The following is a 20,798-nucleotide window of genomic DNA, read 5'->3' as shown; positions in this document are numbered from 1 at the left end:
ATGCTTTTTGGAATTCCAAGCTTCTCTGCTATGTCCTTGAGTCAATTATTTAACCTCCTGAGCCTCAAAGCCCTGCCCTATAAAATAGGGACAATAGTGATCCACCCTAGTATGTGAAAATTAGGGAAAGTAACACATGCAAAGTAATATTTTTTGCATGTATAATATTGAGGATACAGTATTAGTATAGTAAATGATATTTATCTTTGTTTTAATTCATTATTCTTGGTAGTATGAAAAATGTCTCATTTTATTACTTCTGAGTGCTAGAAGTAAGTGTTAGTTGCTCAGTCATGTCCGACTCTTTGTGACCCCATGAACTATAGTGCACCAAGCTCCTCTGTCCATGGGATTCTCCAGGAAAGAAGACTGGAGTGGGTTGCCATTTCCTTCTCCAAGGGATCTTCCTGACCCAAGGATCGAACCCAGGTCTCCCACAGTGTAGGCAGATTCTTTACTGTCTGAGCCAAGGCTGCCCCACAAATCAGAAAAAGGCACCTTTTTGCTTGTATGATATGATCGTTGATTCACCAGAAAACGTTTCTACTTGGGTTTTCTTCTATTTACTCCTCTCGTGACAAAGGTTTTTTATTGTAAGTTGATCAGTCTTTCCAGTTGTTGATGTGCAATATTTATGAAAACCCAGCAGTGGATTATATGCCAGATACTCTGTTTTAGAAAGTATTGGACACCTTAAACTTTTACAGAAGCTGGAGACATGTTGTGGGTACAATAGAAAGGAATGTGTATATATTATTACGTAAAAGATCCCAGATAATTGGATAGGTGAGAATGGACAGAGTCATATAACCAAAGCCATACCTTGGAGAAATGCATAGCTGGTCTTCATCTGGTCCTCTCCCTTTGTGGTTGTCAAGTACACACAGGAGTACTTTGTGGTTTTGTTTTTGTTCTAGGTAAGGCTAAGTTTTCCAGTTCTTCAAATTCTTACTATATGCCTTATGGAGCTTATTTAACTTAGTGGAAAATGAATGTGAATAACCTTGGGAGCATGTGTAGGCATTAACTGCTAGAGAAACTCTGAATGGAAGAACAGAGTACCAGGAAGAATTGGTAGTTTTGCGAGTTTTTCAATTCTTTTCTCCCTTGTTCATTAAAGAATCAGGACCCAGAAGCTAGGAGTTTAGGACTCAGAAGGCCAGTTGGTGGCCTGCTTGCAGATAAAAATTCATAGACTTTTTTTCTTTTTTTAAAGCTTATCTATTTTTTCTTAAGTCAATGAAAGATAGTGCATTCCCAGGTGGTGCTAGTGGTAAAGAAAGAAAGAAAGTGAAAGTGAAGTCATGTCCGACTCTTTGTGACCCCATGGAGTGTAGCCTACCAGGCTCCTCCATCCATGGGATTTTCCAGGCGATAGTACTGGAGTGGGTTGCCATTTCCTTCTCCAGGGGATCTTCCTGACCCAGGGATTGAACCTGGGTCTCCTGAATTGTAGACAGACGCTTTACCATCTGAGCCACCAGGGAAGTCTGTCTGCTAATGCAGGAGACAGGGGTTCTATCCCTGGGTCAGAAAGATCTCCTGGAGGAGGGCACGGCAATCCTCTCCAGTATTCTTGCCTAGAGAATCCCCATAGACAGAGGAGGCTGGTGGGCTATAGTCCATAGGGTTGCAAAATCGGATTTCACCGATTTTCCCTGAAATCGGTGAAAGATACTGCATTAATCAATCATACTTTGGCTCACATCCATGTCTCTTGTGCTATAAAAGCTTGAATCTCTCACTTCTTTCCACAGATTGGCTTTGCTTGGCAGTAACTTTTCAAATGATAAAGTCCTTCTTGCCAGAGTAACTCTCTATTAGCTGTGGACTGGCTTGTTTCCTTCAAATTCCTCAGCTAGTACATACAGAAATGCTTCATAACCAACAACTCCTTTATGACGTATAAGTGTTGTTATTAACTGGACTATGACCGCCGGCCAGAAAATCTGCTTGAAATCACCCACGGATTCCAGCCAACCCTCCTGCCACCACCTCTTTGTAGGTATGGAGGGTGCTTTCCAAGTGGTCCTTCTGTTATCCCACCTGGATCTCAGGCAGTATCTCACGGCCACCAGGAGCTTGGCTTTACCCACCAACTCTAGGGTGTGGTTGTCGTGCTCAGGATATCAGAGCCACTCTAATAGGAGTCCTCTGATTCCTGATAGGCAGCCTCTGTTTCCTCGATTCTTATTATATTAATATATCATCTTATAGCAATACAGTAACAATGGAAACAAGCAGTTGATTGCCAGAGTCCAGGGACAGGGCTGTCAGTAAGAGGATGTCACCACTGGGACCCCTAAGCTGTTTGGGTTCTACCTAGGCCTTCAGAATCAGTGCACACGTCCTAGATGCTTCTGACATCATGACCCCATGAATGAGCCCAGGAAGGAACTTTTGGTGCTTTGAGCACCCTCCCCCCCGACCTTTTGTCTGCTCTCTCTTGGATGAGATGTCAGGCATCTACCTTCAATACCTTTGTTTTCTGTCCAGTCTGCAAGTAAAAAAGTGCTCAGAACCTTTCAGATTAATAGCTTCTGCTATCATCTTGGTTTTCCTCCTTGGTTTTCTGTGTAGTGCGGGATGCTGCTTCTGCTGAATCTATTTTTTTTTCAATTTAAAAATTATGATTAAAAACCACATAAAAATTATTATTCTCTCTGGAGAGGCACAGTTCAGTGGTGTTAAGTATAGGCACATGGTTGTACAGCACATCTCCAGAGCTTTTTCATCTTGTCCACTGAGTATCCTTCACTGTGAGGTAGGATGAGATGTGTCTTTGCTGGTTCATTTACTGTTTGCCCTGCTGCTTGTCCCCTGTCTATAAAATACAGAATACTGTCTGAACATCTCTTTATCATGGAAATTGTGTCAATTTCCCCCTACTCTTGCTTACTCTTGGCATATCAAGTGTAATATATTAATAATGTGCTTGAAGTAATCTAATATTTACCAGAATTTCTTTGTATTACTAAGTGAGCATATGTTGTTTGTTTTATTTCTTGTGATAGTAATTAACACTTTTTATATCATTCAACAAATAAATGACTATGCAGTGATAAAAAGACAGTGCTCCTATTAAGGCTTATATTAGATTGGCCAACGGTTCGTTTGGGGTTTTCCACCATCTATGAAAAATGAGAATGAGCTTTTTGGCCATCCCAGCTTTTTGGGAAAGAGGCTCCTCTGGCTGGACTTCCTTCCTGGTGAGACTGCTGGGCCAGCCATTCAGTGAATTTGCTCAAGTTGTACCATCTTTACTTGGTAGCTGGGAATCTAGGTAGAGATGGGATTTGGAAAGCCAGAAGTGAAGTGAAGTGAAAGTCACTCAGTCGTGTCCGCCTTTTTGCGACCCTGTGGACTGTCCATGGAATTCTCCAGGCCAGAATACTGGAGTGGGTAGCCTTTCCTTCAAAAGCCAGAGATTTGGTTTAAAGATGGGGAATACTTAGGGCAGCAAGTGTTCTCAACTGATAGGATATCAGTTCAGTTCAGTCACTCAGTCGTGTCTAACTCTTTGCGACCCCATACATCACAGCACGCCAGGCCTCCCTGTCCATCACCAACTCTTGGAGTCTAACCAAACCCACGTCCATTGAGTCGGTGATGCCATCCAACCATCTCATCCTCTGTTGTCCCTTTCTCCTCCTGCCCCCAATCCTTCCCAGCATCAGGGTCTTTTCCAGTGAGTCAACTCTTCACATGAGGTGGCCAAAGTATTGGAGTTTCAGCTTCAACATCAGTCCTTCCAATGAACACCCAGGGCTGATCTCCTTTAGGATGGACTGGTTGGATCTCCTTGCAGTCCAAGGGACTCTCAAGAGTCTTCTCCAACACCACAGTTCAAAAGCATCAATTCTTCGGCACTCAGCTTTCTTCACCATCCAACTCTCACATCCATACATGACCACTGGAAAAACCATAGTCTTGACTAGATGGACCTTTGTTGGCAAAGTAATGTCTCTGCTTTTCAATATGCTATCTAGGTTGGTCATAACTTTCCTTCCAAGGAGTAAGCGTCTTTTAATTTCATGGCTGCAATCACCATCAGCACTGATTTTGGAGCCCCAAAAAATAAAGTCTGACACTGTTTCCACTGTTTCCCCATCTATTTCCCATGAAGTGATGGGACCAGATGCCATGATCTTAGTTTTCTGAACGTTGAGCTTTAAGCCAACTTTTTCACTCTCCTCTTTCACTTTCATCAAGAGGCTCTTTAGTTCTTCTTCACTTTCTGCCATAAGGGTGGTGTCATCTGCATATCTGAGGTTATTGATATTTATCCTGGCAATCTTGATTCCAGCTTGTGTTTCTTCCAGCCTTACCAAATACCTCGGCTAAAAAACAATATTCTCCGAGTTGAGCACAAGGTCCCAGCAACTACATGGAAAGATGTGCAGGGTTGTTTTTGCTGGCACTTTTCCGTCTCCAGTATCCCAGATGGTAGCTCCCCTAGTTCTTAATGCCCCCTGGCAGCCTTGCCCTTGTCTTGCTGGGCCTGAATCACAGATGTTGGGTACTGTTGAATTTTGAGTTAATTGGCCTTATTGCTACTAGACTCTTGTGTGGTTTTTTGAATTCATGAATTAGTCATTAAGTTGTGTTTAGCAGAAGGACACCCTGGGAATTTGTGGTCTGTCTAGCTGACCTTCTTTTAGAAGGATGCTGTGTGTGCAGACTATAGTAAATGGTGGTGGGAAAAACAGACTTCTCATAGGGGACCCTTTAACTGCAGCCTTTTCTTCCAACTCTTAGCTTTGCAGGTGAGTTTGTGCCTTACTTGAGAGTTTTAGTGGGATTATCTATCAGGGTGGGATGAAGGCTGTGTTCTGAGGCTTAGAAGCTTTTGTATTGTTTTTGTGTAATACAGCCACCTGAAAGAGTTGAGGGAAGTCAATTATTAGATAAATTTTCCCCAGGATGAGTCACCTCTGAAATAAATGAAATTGGATAATTGGGATTTCCTGCTTGGGGTGATCGTTGTCAGGTTCTGTTTCTATTTTTACGGTTGAGAAAGCACTTGAAATTTCAAGGTCACAAAACAACAATCTGAAAGCATATAGATATTTATGGTTTATTATTCTAATTACTTAATCTTTAATAATCTTTGAGAAGCTGTGATTTATGGTCTATCGTGGGTAGGGGTAAGTTTCCCAGCTCAGGGTAAACACCCTGTAATAATGTGGTTAATGAAATAAGCTCTAACTACTTTCTAAAGCTGAAGTCCCTTTCTAACAAGTAGCAGGTAAGTGAAACGAAGGCACAAGAATTTCAACTTTACTCCTTAGGGATGGACTGATGTGGTGTGGTGGGCTCATCGTCTTTTGGTACATTATGAATGCTTCAGATTTCCAGGTGTGATCATCTCAGAGTTTGAAATCACACACTGTATAATTTATGCCAGGGCAGGATGAATCTTTTTAGTTAAGTTGAGCTGGTTGTAAGCTTTTAACCTCTCATCTTGGACCAACTTGTCTTGTTCACCAGTTTTCTCATACAAGGGTACCAACAGTGCCAGACATCACTTACACCTTTTTATTAACAAAAATTAGTGTTGGTTTAAAAGAAAACTTCGCTAATTCGATGCATGGGCCAACCATTTCCGAACTAAATCATAAACACGACTTATGTTGTGTCTTGGCGATTGCCTTAAAAACATCAGCAGACAGTGTCATACTGGTTGTGAATTTTCTTCCATGGAATAAAAGATGAATTTCACTTCTGGGTGAGGCATTATAGTTTCCTTGTACTTTCATTTCTGGTTAGATTAGACAGAAACAAAGAGGGAATATGAAGATAGAGGTATGACTTTAATGTGACAAGTAGAAAAATATTTTTCTGTTTTTCGGGGGTACATGCCAGAAATAAAAAGAAATAAAAGTTAGGGAATTTATCAAATAGTGTGTTGTTACCTGTTGAACATTACATTATCTGTAAAGCATATCAAAGGCTGTATAAAGTTGGGACATACAGAGCCAATTTATATGCCTCAGTGATAACTGGGTCATTCAGAGTCATCATTATAAGGAAGTGATGTATCTCTGTGGTGGGTATGAGTAGTCTCTAGCTACTTATATGAGAAGCCGTAAATTGTTTAAGGCCGGTCCCCTAGCAAACAGTGACAATGTGTACCATGCGTTCCTGAGAAATAATGCCAGGAAATGTATGGCAAAACAATGAAGCTTAGTATATAAGCAGTTTAAGAAATATGACACAAGGAGGGTCCAATGATCTGAGCAGCAATCATGTGTTAGTCACATGCAATTCATGTATACTGGCATTGTGCTTAGAAATCTCTTAGGATGGCAGTTTTATGATATGGTCATTGTGACCAAGAATACTGATTGCTTTACCCAGTTTGGGAAGCTCACTGTGGATGTATTATTGTGCAAAGTTTGGTTTGTTCTCTGCTGGATGTGCATTTATCATTGCGATCATGGCTTGTCCTTTTCTGCCACAGTGGGCATTGGGCATTATGGTCACAGGCTTCTTGGGCGCCACAGAGGGAAGGCTCCCTCCCACTGGGCAGAAGCCTGTGAATGCTGTTGAGGCCAAGACTGTCCCACACTGACCAGAAAGGGAAGCCGGAAGGACTTGGACTCACTGATATTTTGCTGACCTCGTTCAGACCTGCTGCTGGAAGCCTTTAATGAGCTGGTGTTTCAGAACCACGCGGTAGGGCAGGCCGCTTTATCATACACGCACTTCTCGGATTGCTAGCTTCCCTTAACTCATTGAAGCTCTTGTTCGGCCAGGAGGACCTCCTGGCAGGTTTGCTGCTGGACCCAGGAAGGCTGAAGCTGGCCCAGTGCTCAGAGATACACATGAAGGTGCTCAATCGAGCGAGACCTGGGAGTGGGGACATAGCCTCTTGGCTCCCTCCAGCATTTCGGGCATGTGGGTTTGTGTTTGGAGTGGTTGAGGAGGTGCTCTGTTGATCCAGCAGGCTTAGAGCTCCAGTGGCATACTAATTTCTTGCCCCCGATGCCAGGATTGCCTTCCCTTGTCTGTGAGTAGAGAAAGCGAAGTGGGAATCGTTTCCTGTGAGTGCCCTGATGTGCACCGAGGGGGAATAGAAGCCCACCTGGAGGCTTTGCTCATTTCTGAAGCCCAGAGCCTGGCTCTTCCCTTAGGGGTATTTGGGCCAATTGTTACTGCATTTCCTACTGCATAAATGGAAGCTTCTGGCAGGTCTGATTGAATGGTTTAGCCTTTTACAAAAACAGAAACACTTTTTTTTTTTAAAGCGAAATAAGTTGAACTTGTTTTTGAACCCAGCTTTATTGACCTAAATGAGCTCAGGCAGCTCTAAGGCTACAAGGGAGCACTTTGGCTGCAGTGAGGCAGGGCCTGCCACTTTGCAGGTGCATCAGTGTACAATTGAGGGTCCCCAGATAAGCCATCTGACCTGTCTCTTGAGAAACCTGTATGCAGGTCAGGAAGCAACAGTTAGAACTGGACATGGAACAACAGACTGGTTCCAAATAGGAAAAGGAGTACGTCAAGGCTGTATATTGTCACCTTACTTATTTAACGGATATGCAGAGTACATCATGAGAAATGCTGGGCTGGAAGAAACACAAGCTGGAATCAAGATTGCCGGGAGAAATATCAATAACCTCAGATACGCAGATGACACCACCCTTATGGCAGAAAGTGAAGAAGAACTAAAGAGCCTCTTGATGAAAGTGAAAGAGGAGAGTGAAAAAGTTGGCTTAAAGTTCAATGTTCAGAAAACTAAGATCATGGCATCTGGTCCCATCACTTCATGGGAAATAGTTGGGGAAACAGTGGAAACAGTGTCAGACTTTATTTTTTGGGGCTCCAAAATCAGTGCAGATGGTGATTGCAGCCATGAAATTAAAAGACTCTTACTCCTTGGAAGGAAGGTTATGACCAACCTAGATAGCATATTTAAAAGCAGAGACATTACTTTGCCAACAAAGGTCCGTCTAGTCAAGACTATGGTTTTTCCAGTGGTAATGTATGGATGTGAGAGTTGGACGGTGAAGAAAGCTGAGTGCCGAAGAATTGATGCTTTTGAACTGTGGTGTTGGAGAGACTCTTGAGAGTCCCTTGGACTGCAAGAAGATCCAACCAGTCCATCCTAAAGGAGATCAGCCCTAGGTGTTCATTGGAAGGACTGATGTTGAAGCTGAAACTCCAATACTTTGGCTACCTCATGTGAAGAGTTGATTCATTGGAAAAGACCCTGATGCTGGGAAGGATTAGGGGCAGGAGGAGAAGGGGACGACAGAGGATGAGATGGTTGGATGGCATCACCGGCTCGATGGACATGGGTTTGGTAAACTCCGGGAGTTGGTGATGGACAGGGAGGCCTGGCGTGCTGTGATTCATGGGGTCGCAAAGAGTTAGACACGGCTGAGCGACTGAACTGAACTGAACTGAGATAAGCCATCAGTCAGCCTCCCTGAGGGGTGGAGGAGCAGAGTGCCACAGTGAAGTCCTGGGTCATTGTCCTCCCATTTACATTATTTTGAAAACTGCACAGCATTTAAAATTCTATTGAAAAAACATTGGATTAGGGTTAGAGTACTTAGGCTTTCCTTCCTTCCATAGTGTTAAAAGGAATTTAGGAAAATCACTGTTTCCTATGCTCAAGAATAGGGGAGGGAAAGAAGGAGGGAAAGAGACCACTTTTCTCCCTTTGAAATCAGGAAAGCAGCATCTTACAGCGAGACGTGAGTATAAAAGATACCTGAGCTCCTTGTAAGAAAGCTTTCATTGACCATTAGAGGTTTCAGTTATTTAGCAGGCAGATTTAGAAATTTTCTATTGACTTTCTTCTCTCTCATTTGTTTAGCCTGTGGGGGTCCTGAGTTCTCGAAAGAGCTCATTGGGACCTCTGCTAAAACCATAGATACTTCTTTGTTGTTGTTATGTCAGTTTCAGCTCAGTTACCAGAAGAGATTTTTTTTTTTTAAACCAAAATACTTAATTTTTTTGCCATCTTATTTTCTGGGTCAAGAAGAAGAGACAGTGAGACAGCCAAGGCAAAAGTTGCTCAAATAATTGTAGCCAAGGGGAGAGGGGTGTTTGTGTGATGCTGCAGGGAGGGGAGGACCGCAGAGAAAGCAGGGTGGAGGGGCCAGATGGACACCTGTCTGTTGACATCTTAGTTCATCCGAAGTGTTACGATTAGACCTGGCCTTTTCATATTGAGAAGTGGATGTGCCTGACAGCCGTATTCCTGCAACGGGAAGATTATTCACTGCAGTGGGATGTCTAAACCATTACTCCGTTCTACACAGCAGCCTTGAAGACCAGGAATTCTTGGGAAGCCAGGGTCTCTTGGTTAAATTGAGGTTTTATCTGAAACCCATTTGGTTTTCAGACATGCTGGGAATGTTCTTAAAATGCATGAGTGTGCCTTGGAGTGGAATGCTCAGTGAGTTCACTTTATTATCCTTTGGTGATTGAGACATTTTTCTAGTATGTGAGGAGTTCATGATAAATTCTGCCTTTCCAAACCTTTACCTAGAAATGTGTATAATTGAGCTAATTTCCAAGTACGTATTCCTCAAGAGCTCTGTGTATTTTTTAAGGAACTGTAATGTTTGTTTCATATTCATTTTTCTGACAAATTTCATTCTTTTAAAAATTACTGTGATTAATTCCTTTTAATTTTCCAGTTGGTTTATGATTCTCCAAGTTGAGCATGGGTAATTTCTATAAATGGACATGTGTAACTGTAAAGCAGTGTCTCTGGCCCTGAGGGACCTGTGAATTAAATGAAGCTCATTTTTGGTGATTTCTGCCTCCTTTTCTCTTTCTCCTTCTGTCCCTCCTTAGGATTCAAGGTTTTCACCTTTGTCTTGTCCTCATCCAAGCCCTCTGACATTTGAAATTCATTTCAGCTGAAGTCACTTTCACGAAATGACAAATTTAACTCATTCTCTCGCACAGAAATGGAGAAGGCGATGGCACCCCACTCCAGTACTCTTGCCTGGAGAATCCCATGGACGGAGGAGCCTGGTAGGCTGCAGTCCATGGGGTCACTAGGAGTTGGACACGATTGAGCAACTTCACTTTCACGCACTGGAGAAGGAAATGGCAACCCACTCCAGTATTCTTGCCTGGAGAATCCCAGGGATAGGGGAGCCTGGTGGGATGCCGTCTATGGGGTCGTACAGAGTCGGACACGACTGAAGCGACTTAGCAGAAGCAGCAGCTCACACAGAAGTAATCACAGTTAAAGCTTTTTCTTTATTTTTGGTATGAAAGGCCCTATATGCTGCTAATGGAATTTCAGGTGCTAGAGTTTTGAATACAGATTTTTTTAGTCATGACCTTATTCCTTATAATGATACCATATTTTGAACTGCTGTTTTAGTTGCCACTCAGGAGGAGACAAGTTTCTAAGAAACTTTCAGAAACTTCTAGAAAGGAGCACTTTTGTTTTCTCAACTGAGACTTTAACAAAAACAGGAATTGCTACTTCTCCTATGCCTAGAGTTGTCATCCTGGAAATTTTTCCTGCATTGAATCTAATTTAGTAAACGTTTATTGATAGCCAGTTGCATGCAGTTAAAACTACTGCCCTAGCTGTAGAAACGGAGAAGGCAATGGCACCCCACTCCAGTACTCTTGCCTGGAAAATCCCATGGACGGAGGAGCCTGGTAGGCTACAGTCCATAGGGTCCCTAAGAGTCGGACACGACTGAGCGACTTCACTTTCACTTTTCACTTTTCACTTTCATGCATTGGAGAGGGAAATGGCAACCCACTCCAGTGTTCTTGCCTGGAGAATCCCAGGGATGGCAGAGCCTGGTGGGCTGCCGTCTGTGGGGTCGCACAGAGTCGGACACGACTGAAGCGACTTAGCAGCAGCAGCAGCAGCTGTAGAAAAACCACCCGTTTGTCTTCTAACGTACATATTGGGTAAAGAAACTTGGTAGTGAGTAGCTAACTGATAATGAATGATTTTTACAATTCTAGAGCTCGGAAGTATCTCTCAGGATGCCAGCAGATACAATAAAATGGTCTTGTGAACAAGTAAATTTGGAAAATGATGAGATAGATGAAGGGGACTCCCCTCTTCCATCTAGAGCTCTCACAGGGGAAAGTGTGTATAGTATTTCCCAAATTTACTTGATTATGAAATTTTACAATTATTATAATCATTAGTAGTAGCACTAGTATAGCATTATTAGTCCCTGGAGGGAGAGGACTAGTGTTCCTTGGTTGGGGAACAGTTTGGAAAATGCTAATCTAGTCCATGAAAATATATTTTTCTCTCTTTTTAGAGAGCTCTTTTATTTCACTCTTTTTTCTTTTTGGTTTGGCTGAGCCTCACGGCTTGTGGAATCTTAGTTCCCGACCAAGAATTGAACCCAAGCCCCCTGCAGTGAAGCACGGAGTCTTAACCGCTGGACTGCCAGGGAATTCAGAGAGCTCATTTATATTAGTGTGTATGTATTTATTATTCAGAAACAGAAAAACTGTTCCTTGAATAGTGTGGTAAAGGGATTCCTGTCCGTAAGTTTTGTTGTGTAAAGGGTGCCTGTATTTCACTTGGGTACTGGTGAGGTTTTAGAGGGCTGGTTTCCAGAGATGGTGGTGGTGATAACCTGCATGGGATGAACCCTCAAATAGGGTGCTCACTCAAGGATGGTGTTGAGTATTTCTTCTGGAGTCTAAAGCAAGAAGTAGGAACTTGCAGTTCCCATTTATAGATGACAGATAACTTGTCCAATATGCCGCTTAGAGAGTTTTTATAACATACCAGCCACTTTTTTTTTTTTTCTTTTAAGGTGATGAGATTTTTTTATTTTTTAAACCACTTATTCGAGATAATTGTAGGTTCATATGAAGTTGTAAGAAATGAGACTCGTATTCCTTTCATCCATTTCCTCCAGTGATAACATGTTGCATAACAGTGTTATAGTTTCACAATGAAGAGATTAACATTGATGCAATCAGCAATCTTATTTAGATTTCCAAGCGTTTACATACACTTGTGTGTGTGTGTAGTTCTGTGTAGTTTTATCATGTGTGACAGTTCACGTGACCATCACAGTCAAGATACTGAACTTCCTTCCACAGATCCCTCGATGTCCCCTTTTATGATCACAGCCAACTTTCTCCCAGCCTCCCACCCTCAACCCCTGACATGGCTGCATGACTGATGGACCACAGGGGGCATCCACGTGTGCCTGACCCTTCGTCCTGGCTCCTCTCACTCCACCCTTGACTTTTCTCTGGGGATTCACATTCTGTTCTTTCACATACACAGTTCTCCTTTTCTTTCCTTAGTATCCAAAATTAGAGTTCTTAGGCTTTTTTCTTTTTTCCAAAAAAGTTGAAAATTTTAAGAAAGAAAATTGGATCACACTATTATTTTGGAAGTGTGGAGATCAGTTATTTTTTCCCCCTCCAGCTCTGTTTTGAGCTTGCCTCCATTTTTGGAGATTTTTTTGCTGACCTCCTACTACCTTGACACCAGAGCACACACGAGGAGGATGATGGTGACTTTAGGGGATAACGGTAGAGATTCCTGCACACCATTCCTTGAATTCGTATAAAGACATCTTTGACTTCAGCATCTCTGAGTGCTGTACTAGCTTTGGTTGCTGTGGTGCTAAACATACTCCCAGAGCCCTTGGGATTTAACTCACTGCAAACTAGAAGCTGTCAGTGCACCTAGGGATACAGGGAAGCACAGCACATATGTTTCTATGAATCACAGTCGTGTCAGAGGAGATATACATTTAAGAGAAAACTCCAGAACTGGAAACAAGGAAGTCTTTTGAAATCTCTATGTGGGATACAGTTTTTTTTTAAAACAAAAAAACCAAAAAACCCAGAATTACGGGACACTTAGCCAAATGTAGATTTTTGCTCACTGAACCCACCAAGCATACACCTCTTCCAGGGTCTTTGAACTAGCTGTTCCCTCTCTGCCTGGAAAGCTCCCCCCTCCCCCCCGCCCCGCCCTGCCCCAGAATTACACTTGGCTTGGCTCCTTCCCTCAACCTTCTTTAGGTCTCTGAGCAGTTACCTCTTCCCTGTAGTCTTCCCTGATGTTTAAATTATAATACCCAACCCCACCCCATTCTCCTTACTTTTTCTCCATCCCACTTTGATCATCATCTAACATGTCCTATGTCTTATTTATGTGACTGTATTCTTTCCCCCTGGTAGAACATGAGCCTCCTGAAGGCAGGAATTTTTGCCTATTTTGTGCATTGCTGTATCCCTAGCATCTTATAGAATAGTGCCTGCACATATGAGATAATGGATATTCTTCAGATGCATGTTTTCAAGAGTAAAGGGTTTGTTTAAGTTGTAGGACACAAAGGAATAATCATGTCTGTGCAGGTCACCTCCTGATAAAGACGCTCATTTAAAAATGTTGAGTCAGTTTAGTACAAGTGTATACTTTCCTTGCCTATGTAGAACAAGTTTCTAGCAGTGACTTTTCTGTTGGAAAATGATTGACTGTGGGGGAGCTCTTGCAGATGTAAAGGAAATTAACCAGCCGATCTAGGTAATTGAACCTTGCAAACTATCCTGGAAGTGTTTATCCTTCTGCCAAATTGAAGCATGAGTTCAGTGTTTGCATAACCACCTGTGTAATTACTCACATTAGCATTCCAGCATGTATTCGGTGAGCTACACTCTTCAATTTTGCAATGAAAGTATTTTCACATGTTGGCTGCTACTGTGCAAACTGGGTTTTTGTACATTCTGGAAGCCTGTGTCACTGTTTTGATCTGGGGGGGTGTGGTCTAGTGGTGTAGAGCATTTGCTTTCTGGATGAAAAGAGAATCCATGATGGAAGCAAACTTTTGGTTTCAGTTTTGCTTTGGGGGCTGTTTCTGTTAGTTCTAGGAATGGAAAAAGAAATAAATATTGCTCTAAAACTGAACTGAAGTTGCTTAGTCATGTCCAACTCTTTCCGACCCCATGGATTGTTGCCTACCAGGCTCCTCCATCCATGGGGTTTTCCAGGCAAGAGTACTGTAGTGGGTTGCCATTTCCTTCTCCAGGGAATCTTCCCGACCCGGGGATTGAACCCGGGTCTCCCGCATTGTAGGCAGACGCTTTACCATTAGAGCCACCAAGGAAGTAAATATTGCTCTAGGGATACTTTATATAATATATATTGTGGTTGAAAAAATGCCATGTTATTTGTACAGCAACATTGTAGGGTAGGGTGGGGTTGGAAGCTTCTGGGCCAGATGAAGGTCTGATGGTTTGGGGAGCAGTTTGGAGAGAGGCACTGGCTGGGGAGCAAAAAGGGGATCTAATGCGGCTGGAAAAGACCTCCTAGGGGAGCACACCGTCTCCCACCAGTGCCTGTAGGACTGGGAGCTCTTTGTGGTGTGACTGTGTGGGCGCTTCCTGTTACTCGGTCCTGTATGAGTTAAGAATGTTAGGAGAAAGCAGAAACACTAATTCGGAAAGTTACATGCACCCCAATGTTCAAGACAGCATTACTGACAATTGCCAACATACGGAAGCAACCTAAGTGCCCATCGACAGATGGATGGATAAAGAAGACAGAGTATGTCTACACAATGCACTATTACTCGGCTATAAAAAGAATGAGATAATGCCATTTGCAGCAATATAGATGGACCTAGAAATGATCATACTAAGTGAAGTAAGTCAGAGAAAGACAAATACTGTATGTTTTCACTTACATGCAAAATCTAAAAAGAAATCAATTAAAGCAGACTCATGGGTACAAACTAGTGGTTACCAGAGGGGAGAGGACTGGTGGGAGGGGCACGAAGGGGGAAGAGGTACAAACTACTCGGTGTAAATAAGTTACAGGTAGGTAATGTCCATTTCAGAGAATATAATCAGTATTTTATAATTACATGTGGAGTATAATCTGTAAAAACGTTGAATTACTGTGTTGTGCACCTGAAACTAACATAATATTGTAAGACGATACTTAAGTTTAAAAAAATGTCAAAAGAGAAAGGTTGGAGAGGGAAGAGTTAAGGGAGAATGTTAAGGCAGCAAGAAAGTAATTCATTTTTTTGAGACAGGTGCCCACGTGTGAACACTTGGCTCCCAAACAACTCACACTTTCCTTCATTATCCACAGACACCCCGAAACCACCTTTCATGTACTGGATTCTGACTTTATTTTTTCTGATTCTGACTTTTCTGTGTCAGCCAAACATTAAAGAAAATTCTGAGTACATCTGTGAGGGAAATTCAGGAAGTTCGATCATTCAGTATGCTGAAAGCATAGAGTCCTGATGTTCATTCGAGCTGACTGGAACACCTTCTCTTTGTTAGTAAAATTATTGCTAACTTTAAATAACTAATAGGGGTCAGACGCCACTTAATTAATTTCTGAGCCTAGTCAGCTAGCTGTCCTTTCCCCAAGGGAAATAAGCTCAGTTGAGTTACTTAAATCACACTTTCCCCATTTCTTGAAGTCATTTCCATTACCTTGCCCTAGAAAAAGTAGGCAGCTGCAGAGAGAAGGTTGAGACAGAATTATAAGCCCATTTGCGTTAAATGAGCTCAGTACATCACTCTTTGAGATCCTTGAGCAGACAGCTAACATCTCCTAATAAGCACCAGCTGCATACAGATCAAGGTTTTCCAATGAATCCAAAGCAGGCTGTCCGTTTGCGGAGATGTAACAGACAAGACTTGAGAATCTCACAGAACACCCAACGCAAAATGACGTGGTAGAACCAGGAACGTGAGAACAGTGATAATCGGTGAATCTTCCTATTGAAGTGTGTGAATTCTGTAGTTTTAAGTCCTCTGCCCAACCTTCAGAAATGGTCAAAATATCTAGATGTGGAATTAAGGAGACTTTTGCAATGTCTACAACCTTCTTTCACATATGTGTATCACTGTCTTTTGTCCCAGACTCCCATTTCTTGACCCAAATATTTAATCAGCCAGAATACACTGTATGGACCAATATGTTACATGGGATGGTACAGCTACTCGGTTATAGTAAGGAATTATAATAAAGCATTCTTTTAGGAGGGTTTTAATTTTTTGCCATTTTAACAAGAAAAATTTCATATGGTCCTATTTGCTAGTTATTTTGGCTGAATTTTAAAAACCCTTACAAGGATTATACATTCTTTCTATTTTTGCTACAGTGGAGGAATTCAAGTAGCGTAGTTTATCTGAATTTTTAGGAGCCCCTTCTTGGGCTTCAGTGCTTAAGTCTGGTGTCCATTCAGGGCCTTCAGGAAAGGCTGGATTTAAATATTGGGTGGGTATGTCTTGGACTGTGTTCTGGGGAACTCTTCTTGCAAGTCTCAGGTGGGGGAACTCACGACAACCAGTTTTACCCAAAGGCCAGGCCCCAGGCTTAGATGTCAGTAGAGCAGGGCTTAGTGCCTTGGGTTTTAGTTTTAGTCTCAATCCATGGATCATTCTCGCCATCTACCTAACAGTGAATGTCATGCTATATTTTGATCTCCCCGCCCAAGTTCTTTCAGAAATTACTACAGCTGCTTCTCAGTTATTCGAATGCTTAACACTTCTATTTCCACAGGAGTTGTTAACCCCACGGCTGTCCGGGGGCAGCTTCACCCCCACCCTCACCCCGTCCCATCTGCTACCTCTCACTGCTTCCTCACTTGCTACACTTGGAGGTGGCAAATTCCCAAATGAGCCGCTGACTTCCCGCCTTTACAGGGGGCTGGGCCTTAGGTTCATAGTAACTTCTTTCACTGGAAGGACTTTCTTTGGCTGGGACCCCCACCCTGGGGCACTGCTCCCTCTCAAGGACGCGCTTTGTATGGTGGGTGTTGATTCTTCCACTCGGCTTGGAAACTTTTGCAAGGAAACTGAAAGGTGCCTTTAGCTTAAGCAGCTGTGGCTCCCCCTCCCACTTACCCCCTCATTTTTCAAACTCAAAATCTTATTAGAACATGGAAAGGTCGCAGTCAAGGTTTCATCCATCTCTGAAGGGTGTGGCTCACCTTGGATGCCCGTCTTCCCAGCAGTGTTTCCAGTCTCGGTCTTTTTCCAGATGGGTAGCATCCACAGGGAGCTGTTTTATCCTGGCCACCTCTTTTAAAGCTTAGCAGACTCTCTCTCCAGTGCTCCCTCAGCAAACTGTTACAGTAAGCAGAAAAACAAGCCCATTAAATTAAGAATCGAATGCTGAGTGTCTCTCTCCTTGCCAACTTCATTAGAAAACAGCGATAAAGTATGGATGCATATAATTACATGATGCATATAATTAAACACTTGAAATCAGTTCAAGAGGGGACCTTTTTAATGTTTTTCTGACTGTGGAATTTTCATGTCAGAGTGGGGAGCTGGGTGTCTCTATTGTACTAAATCCCTCATCTCACTGGGGGGAGGAGGGAGGAGGTAAAGGACAGGACAGCGTTCATTTTGACCATAGGTCCAAGGTCCCGTCAGAGTCATTTTGCTACCCATAGAGTAGACTGGAACAGACCTACTCCCCCGTAATTGTGTTTATTTTTGACTTTGTGTAGTTGGATGATGAGCTCAGTCATCAAAGATAGACGTGCATGACCTGGCTATTCTAAAGAAACATGGAAGATGGTTGTTAACTGTGTGATGTGCTTGCTCACAGGAATGAAAAATAGGGATATTCAGTATTTTGTTCCATCCCCATGGAGTCATGTGGGCACCCGATTTTTGAGGGATGAAAGAGCATTAGGAGATTCATCTGTCTCACAGGTCTCCCACCCTGTGGGCTCTTCTCAGGTAGGAAGTGAAAAGACGAAAGGACTAGCTAAGGGTTGAACTAGAGATTTGGTCCACAAAGGAGGTTTCATTGAGTACCTTCTAGGTGAGAGTTGTTTAGTCGCTCAGTCCTGTCTGACACTTGGTGACCCCATGGACTGCAGCACACCAGGCTGTCCTTCGCTATCTCCTGGAGTTTGCTCAAACTCATGTCCATTGAGTCGGTGACGCCATCCAACCATCTCATCCTTTGTCGTCCCCTTCTCCTCCTGCTTTCAATCTTTCCCAGCATCAGGGTCTTTTCCAGTGAGTTGGTTCTTCGCATCAGATGGCCCAAGTATTGGAGCTTCAGCTTCAGCATCAGTCTTTCCAAGGAATATTCAGGGTTGATTTATTGGGGCAGGCATCACTAATTGACTGGTTTGATCTCCTTGCTGTCCAAGACACTCTCAAAAGTCCTCTCCAGCACCATAGTTTGAAGGCATCAATTCTTTGGCACTCAGCCTTTTTTATTGTCCAGCTTTCACATCCATACATGACTACTGGAAAAACCATAACTTTGACTACATGGACCTTTGTCAGCAAAGTAATGTCTCTGCTTCTTAATATGCTGTCTAGGTCTGTCATAGCTTTTCTTCCGAGGAGTAAGCATCTTAAATTTATGGCTGAAGTCACCATCTGCAGTGATTTTGGAGCCCAAGAAAAGAAAGTCTGTCACTGTTTCCATTGTATCCCTATCTATTTGCCATGAAGTGATGGGATCGGATGCCAAGATCATAGTTTTCTGAATGTTGAGTTTTAAGCCAGCTTTTTCACTTTCCTCTTTCATCAAGAGACTCTTTAATTCCTCTTCACTTTCTGCCATTAAAGTGGTGTCTTCTGCATATATGAGGTTATTGATATTTCTCCCAGCAATCTTGTTTCCAGTTTGTGCTTCATCCAGCCCAGCATTTTGCCTGATGCACTATGTATGTAAGTTAAATAAGCAGGGTGACAAAAACACAGCTTTGACGTACTCCTTTCCCGATTTGGAACCAGTCTGTTGTTCCATGTCCAGTTCTAACTATTGCTTCTTGACCTGCATACAGATTTCTCAGGAGGCAGGTAAGGTGGTCTGATATTCTCATCTCTTTAAGAATTTTCTACAGTTTGTTGTGATCCACACAGTCAAAGACTTTACTGTAGTCAGTGGAGCAGAAGTAGATGTTTTTCTGTGATTCCTTTGCTTTTTCTAGGCTGCAATGGATGTAGGCAATTTGATCTCTAGTTCCTCTGCCTTGGTTCACATACTGTTGAAACCTTGCTTGAAGGATTTTTAGCATTAACTTGCTAGCATGTGAATTGAACTCAATTGTGCAGTAGTTTGAACATTCTTTGGCATTGCCTTTATTTGGGATTGGAATGAAAACTGACCTTTTCCAGTCCTGTGGACACTACTGAGTTTTCTAAATTTGGTGGCATATGGAGTGCAGCACTTTCACAGCATCATCTTTTAGCATTTGAAATAGCTCAGCTGGAATTCCATCACCTCTACTAGCTTTGTTCATAGTAATGCTTCCTAAGGCCCACTTGACGTCACACTCCAGGATGTCTGGCTCTAGGTGAGTGATCACATTATCAAGGTTATCTGGGTCATGAAGATCTTTTTTGTATAGTTCTTTTGTGTACTGTGTATTCCTGCCACCTCTTCTTAGTATCTTCTGCTTCTGTTAGGTCCATACTGTTTCTGTCCTTTATTGTGCTTATGTTTGCATGAAATATTCCCTTGGTATCTCTAATTTTCTTGAAGAGATCTCTGGTTTTTCCCATTCTATTGTTTTCCTCTATTTCTTTGCGTTGTTCACTTAGGAAGTCTTATCTCTCCTGGTTATTCTTTGGAACTCTACATTCAGATGGTATAGCTTTCGTTTTCTCCTATACGTTTCACTTCTCTTATTTACTCAGCTATTTGTAAGGCTTCCTCAGACAACTGTTTTGCCTTTTTGCATTTCTTTTTCCTGGGGATGATTTTGATCATTCCCTCCTGTACAATGTTATGAACCTCCGTCCATAGTTCTTCAGGTACTCTTTATACCAGATCTAATCCCTTGAATCTATTTGTCACTTCCACTGTATAATCCTAAGGGATTTGATTTAGGTCATACCTGAATGATCTAGTGGTTTTCCCTACTTTGTTCAATTTAAGTCTGAATTTTGCAATAAGGAGTTCATGATCTGAGCCACAGTTAGCTCCTGGTCTTATTTTTGCTGACTGCATAGGGCTTCTCCATCTTCCGCTACAAAGAATATGTAATCAATCTGATTTTGGTGTCGACCATCTGGTGATGTCCGTGTGTAGAGTCGTCTCTTGTGTTGTTGCAAAAGGGTGTTTGCTATGACCAGTGCATTCTCTTAGCAAAACTCGGTTAGCCTTTGCCCTGCTTCATTTTGTATTCCAGGGCTAAACTTGCCTGTTACTCCAGGTACCTTTTGACTTCCTACTTTTGCATTGCAGTTTCCTATGATGAAAAGAACATCTTTTTGTTGTGTGTGTGTGTTAGTTCTAGAATATCTTGTAGGTCTTCATAGGGCCGTTCAGCTTCAGGTTCTTTGGCATTAGTGGTTGGGGCATAGACTTGGATTACTGTGATATTGAATGGTTTGCCTCGGAAGCGAACAGAGATCATTCTGTCGCTTTTGAGATTGCACCCAAGTACTGCATTTCGGACTCTTTTGTTGACTGTGAAGGCTACTCCATTTCTTCTAAGGGATTCTTGCCCACAGAAATAGATATAATGGTCATCTGAATTACATTTGCCCATTCCTGTCCTTGTAGTTCACTGATTCTTAAAATGTTGATGTTCACTCTTGCCATCTCCTGTTTGACCACTTTCAACTTACCTTGATTCATGGACTTCACATTCCAGGTTCCTATACAATGTTGTTCTTTACAGCATCGGACTTTACTTTTACCACCAGACACATCTGTGTTTTTGGTTTGACTCAGACTCTTCGTTCCTTCTGGAGCTGTTTCTCCACTCTTCTCCAGTAGCATATTGGAACCCTGCTGACCTGGGGGTTTCATATTTCATTGTCATGTCTTTTTGCCTTTTCATACTGTTCATGGGATTCTCAGG

At 42.5% G+C, this 20,798-nt stretch overlaps 1 protein-coding gene, 1 long non-coding RNA gene and 1 other non-coding gene across 44 annotated transcripts in view; 1 reads left to right on the top strand and 2 right to left on the bottom strand.

Moving 5' to 3' along the window:
• The window catches only part of CARMIL1 (capping protein regulator and myosin 1 linker 1), a 305,081-nt gene that overhangs the window by 68,783 nt on the left and 215,500 nt on the right, over window positions 1-20,798 (top strand). The gene's annotated exons all lie outside the window — the stretch shown is intronic.
• The window catches only part of LOC145518224 (uncharacterized), an 86,980-nt gene that overhangs the window by 39,438 nt on the left and 26,744 nt on the right, over window positions 1-20,798 (bottom strand). Inside the window, exon 3 of the long non-coding RNA XR_014062764.1 lies at window positions 16,944-17,079. This is a non-coding gene — a long non-coding RNA (uncharacterized LOC145518224). The remainder of the gene's footprint in view (window positions 1-16,943; window positions 17,080-20,798) is intronic.
• Window positions 1,415-1,487, bottom strand: TRNAC-ACA (transfer RNA cysteine (anticodon ACA)). Its single transcript has one exon. It is a non-coding gene; the product is annotated as a tRNA-Cys (tRNA).

Source organism: Giraffa tippelskirchi, chromosome 8 (genome assembly GCF_054371585.1).
Source record: "Giraffa tippelskirchi isolate mGirTip1 chromosome 8, T2T-mGirTip1v1.2.pri, whole genome shotgun sequence".
NCBI lineage: Eukaryota > Metazoa > Chordata > Mammalia > Artiodactyla > Giraffidae > Giraffa > Giraffa tippelskirchi.
This window is presented reverse-complemented; position numbering and strand designations above follow the sequence as displayed.